The sequence below is a fragment of the Oreochromis niloticus genome, linkage group LG22 (genome assembly GCF_001858045.2).
Source record: "Oreochromis niloticus isolate F11D_XX linkage group LG22, O_niloticus_UMD_NMBU, whole genome shotgun sequence".
NCBI classification, from domain to species: domain Eukaryota; kingdom Metazoa; phylum Chordata; class Actinopteri; order Cichliformes; family Cichlidae; genus Oreochromis; species Oreochromis niloticus.
This window is the reverse complement of record NC_031985.2, coordinates 33,792,571-33,797,662: the sequence shown is the minus strand read 5'-3', so window position 1 is coordinate 33,797,662 and position 5,092 is coordinate 33,792,571. Positions and strand designations below refer to the sequence as shown.

Sequence of the window (5,092 nt, the reverse complement as noted above, 5' to 3'; positions counted from 1 at the left end):
TTAAAGTACAGTTCAGCAGCTTTGCATAAAAAAGTATTACCTCAGCAGAACATGTATACTGCTCTTAGAACATATCATCAGGAAAAGAAATGTATCCCTTGATTTTGAAGCCAAAACATAACCTACTTGTGAAAAGGTTAGGGATAAAGAATAGGTTAAAAGAAATCTGCCTTGACAGTGAAAACTTGAACATATCATACCAATATTCAATCGTTTTTACTTTATTTTTTATCCACACAAAACCACTCTTTGTATTATGTAGCCTTTGTCCACTCATCATGTCTTCTTCCTTTTAATCCAAAAGAAGGCAAACAAACACCAATAAAAACATGTCTTTAACAAGACTATCTTTTATATTATCTTTTGATAAGACATAAATGTTAATACTTTCTCTTTTGCTCAAGGCCTTAACATTAGTGGCTTGCTTTAGTGAAAGATTCTAATTTCCTTGGCTGGAGCAGTATCTCACAAGTGCAGATTGGCTCAACATAACTTCTTTGTGCAACTGACAGCTGATAACAGATAATTAAAGTTGCCATTGTTTTTGGATTTGGTCAGATTTGGTCAGACTTTCAAAAAAAAATAAATACATGTCCATAAATTTCTTTGACTAACATTTGATGATTACGTTATTTGTTAAAATGCAAAACTAATTCATATGCAGAGATAAGATTTCTCCCTTTGTCTCTCAGTACAACCGTTAATATGGAAGTGTGGTTGTGAAGTGACAAAACTTTGTTATTTTTACTTAGAGCGAGTGACAAAGAGATAAATGGATTTCTTATCAAATATAAACAGGTTAATGTCTGTGCCAAAGTCTGTTATGTATTTAGTAAGTTTTGCCTGCAGACAAACAAAAACAATAACAGTGGTTTAGAATTCACAGGGCTGTTATTGTTAAACTTGAATCTGAAAGCTTGAAGTAATGTACCATTTGTTCTCACATTTGTTCACGTTGAATATTTAATTTGGAAGCACTTTTGGGACAGAGGTTGGATGAAAAAGCATTGCAAAGCTGATATCACAGGTGGCAGTATATTTCAGAGTGCACACAGACGTCCTAATTTGCATTCAAATCACCACAGCAACTCATGAGAAATGTGTTTGCTTTGCAGCAGGTTTGTAATCCTTCTGTGCACCACAATTCCCCAACTTCCTTGTCAAAGCCAAGAAAGAACAGGGGGAAAAAGCAGATGCACTGGCTCTCTTCTAAAAGCAGTCACCAACCTCTGTTTCCCTCATTTGCCGTTCCTAACTGAGCATACACTAGATAATATACGTTCACTTATACACAATCGTTGACCTAGATCATTCATATAGTTCTTGTCCCCTTCATAGTTTGGTGCTGGCTTGGGGTTCTTTTCTGTTGCTCCTCTTCCCACCTACACACATGTACAGCTTGGCCCAGCAGGGGAGACACACAACATGTCATGTCCATAAATTTCTTCGACTATCATCACGATTTGCCTTTCTAGAGAAAAAGGGAAAAAAATTGGCTTGACCAAATAACTGAAAAAAATTAGTATCCTCTCCCACTAATTAGTCTGCCTTTGAACCTCTGTCTTTGTCCAATTGTTTTTACCAAATTTAGTCATACTTTGAGTATCTAGTCATGCTATTTGGGCGTGCCAATGCCCCACAGTTTTCCAGGCCTTGGTAAACAATGTGTTTCTTGTTGTTTTGCAATATTTTTTTGTTTATCTTGACAACATTTTGATCTTTTCAAAAATTCTAGAAGAATAACATCATCCTGCCATGTAATTACATTTGTTCCTAACAATCAGGAACCCTGTCGTTAACTTCTATTGAGTGGAAAAAAGTTAGTGTTCATCCTCCAGCTGTTTATATTATGCTAACATAGCTGTGTTGCTAGCGATCACATCATTATATACCAGCTAGCCCAACTTCAGTAACCCTACAAACATCACTGTTGCTTAGTTTTCTGTCTTTATTTATGTCAGAAGTGATAGCAGAGCTGTACGTTTTAATTTTTTCAGAAATCCCTCATTAAGAATAAGGTATATTATGTTTAGGTGGAAACTAGAGAGCTAAATCCCTGCTAACTTCTAATTCCGTTAAATTTCATAAATTCTGTTTTCATGGATGCCTGGTTGTTAAATCCAGCCACACTGATCATTTTATTAAAGATGAATGAATTTAGACAGTTTGTAACTCTCAGTGATTCCACAGTGTTCATTTGATTTTGGGACTTGAAGCAGAGTTTTGGCCCGGAAACAGCTAATGACGACATTGGTTGGAGAGGCCTGAACAACTGTTTACTGTTTCGGTAGATCACACGAGCTTGTGATGTTTTCTGTCTGATAGAAAAAAGTGAACTATCGGCAAGCTAGGTGGCATTTTTTGTGTGTGTAAGATTTAACTTTACCATTAGTTACCATCCTGATTCCAGTAATCTCAAACCTGTTGATATCTCCGGCCAGTATGCTCCCAAAGAAGACAACTGAAACCCAGAAACCCTTCCTGCATTGAAGATTGAGGAGCAACCCTCCTGAGGAGAGCCTGACCCTGGTGACGGCCCCACCAACTGAAGTGAGTAGAATGGTATCCTTTTTAAAGAGATTTTTCTAGTGGCTTTCTCTTTCAATATGTCAGAGAGTATATAGCAGCTTGCTCAGTTTGTGCCAAAAACAAAAGCAGTTCAAGGTCTCACACTGGTCTGTGTCACCCTTTAACTGTTCCTCGCAGGCTGTAGTCACACATAGCTATAGACTTTGTCACTGAGCTTCCCTTCATAAATGGGAAAAAAGTAATTCTCACTGTAATTGATTAAAAACTGCAAATTTTCTAGTTCAAGTTTAACCTAGTTTGGGGTTTTCACTCTCAAACCAGTGGTCAGACAGAGAAAATGAACCATGAATTACAAGCCTTTCTTTGTTATATCCTCAAACTTGGCCATTTAGAGTTCTCAGTTGCCTTGGGTATATTTGGCCCAAGGCTCACAACAAGACTTCCACTGCCACAGGACTGTCTTCCTTTGAGGCTTCTTTAGGCTATGAACCTCCACTGATTCCAGTCCTGTTCCTACAAAACATCACCTCAGGTGATGTTGACAAATTTGAAGACAGGCAAAGGCTCGCTCTGCACCATGGACCAGAACCACGTGCCCAGTCAAGGCCACCGGACCAAGCGTTATTAAATCCCAGTGATATCCCTAGTCACAAGTCCTTGCTGTTTTTTGAACCTTGTGTAAATAATAAATGTACTGAACTGCATTTAGTAAGTTGTTTGGTTGTGTATTCAAAATCCAAATCTTTTTACCTAAATTCAGGTCGTAACACTCCCTGTAAACTAGCCGTACATTGGCCCCTTACTAGCTTTCCAAGATTGTATAAATAAGTGGCGATGGTTTCCATTATGAGTCAGTTAACATGCCCCCATGCAGGTTGTGTCTGGAAATTCTCTCTTGATTGTTTGTTTCAACTCTCTTCAGGTTGTTTGTCATTTAAGAAGAGTAATTCATTGAAGTACAACAAAGAAATAAGGAAAGAATGCAAGGTTACTGAGAATGCAAACCTTGGCAAACTATACTAGAGAATAAATCATTTAAAGCTAAATATGCATAATCTTGAGGTTGTAGTCTTAACTGAGATGTGAATTGTTTTAAAAAAAAAAATTGCAGTAAGATTGTACTAAAAGCTCAGTGTATATATTGTTCATATGCATTAATCATTAGGATAAATACAAGTATGCTAAATTGTGAAAACACGTTTTTAGTTGACTCTTCTTTATATACAGTATGAAGAAATTAAGCAGCACATACATGTTTGAACAACACAAACTATATATATATGTGTATAAATGTTGATGTGCTGCTGTCAAGTAAAGTAGCATTTAGTGAAGTACCTAGATACGTATGCTGTATCTGTAGGGTGTTGTTATCACTATGTCTTAAGTAATCTTTAGGGCTGCACTATTTTCCATATCCGCTATAATAAAAATACATAGGCTATACATTGATACAAAGTACTTACAGAATACTGGCCTGATGTCAGTATTAAAATATAGAAAATATACCGAGGGTTTAAACTAAGATAACTGCCATTTAAGAAAAGAATTAGCTCTTAAATTGATGACAGCAACAGGTCTCAAAAAAGTTGGGACAAGGCCATGTTTATCGATTTTTTATAGCATCTGCTTTTGTCTATTATGTTGTATCTTTTTTTTCATGATGCACCAGACATTTTTAACTGGTGAAAAGGCTACCAGCCTCTGCTGTGTCCAGTCTAGAAGGACAGATCGCTGCATACTCCGTCCAAGATCACTTTAGGAGATGTCAGAGAATTTTGAGACAAAGAAGAATCTGTCGACCTCAGATAAGAAGAAATTGGTTACGATGTTCAGGAACAACATAGGTTCAGGTTCAGGTTAAAGGCATGTGTAATGTCCCTCAGAATTACCTGTGCAGCTTTGCATACTGTCTCCTGATTCACTTACTCCTAATTTCTAATGTGATAAAAATCGCTGACTCATACTACCAGAAAAAAGCTATCATAGTTCTAATCTAGGGGATCTCCAGGGGATAAAATATCAGATTCTGACTCCAGCTTGTCGGTCTGGGTGAACCACCCACCAACTTAAACAGGCTGTCCTCCACACAGTCCTTTTTCATAAATTGATTTACAAACCAGTTAAAAAGACAGTGTTACATCTATGTCAGTTTTTGAGAACAGGGTCCCTTAATGTAAATTAATTCAGTTCAATTCAATTCAATTCAGTTTTATTTATATAGCTCCAAAACACAACAACAGTCACCTCAAGGAGCTTTATATTGTAAGGTAGACCCTACAATAATACATTCAGAGAAAAACCCAACAATCATATGACCCCCTATGAGCAAGCAATTTGGCAACAGTGGGAAGGAAAATCTCCCTTTTAACAGGAAAAAACCTCTGGCAGAACCAGTCTCAGGGAGGGGTGGCCATCTTCTGTGACTGGTTGGAGTGGTCAGTCATCAGTGCCCCGTAAGTTCAGATTACGACGGGGACCACTGTTGCCTGAAAACTGAAGGCTCTCCCTCCCATTCTCTTTTTAAATACTCTAGGAACAACAAGTAAGCCTGCAGTGCGAGAGT

General features: G+C 37.5%; 1 long non-coding RNA gene across 1 annotated transcript; it reads left to right on the top strand.

Annotated features, from left to right (window-relative positions):
• The first annotated feature begins 2,229 nt into the window (after positions 1–2,229).
• LOC112843472 (uncharacterized) lies at positions 2,230–3,490 on the top strand. The gene is made up of 3 exons (XR_003215830.1): positions 2,230–2,351; positions 2,442–2,562; positions 2,922–3,490. It is a non-coding gene; the product is annotated as an uncharacterized LOC112843472 (long non-coding RNA).
• Positions 3,491–5,092: the final 1,602 nt, after the last annotated feature.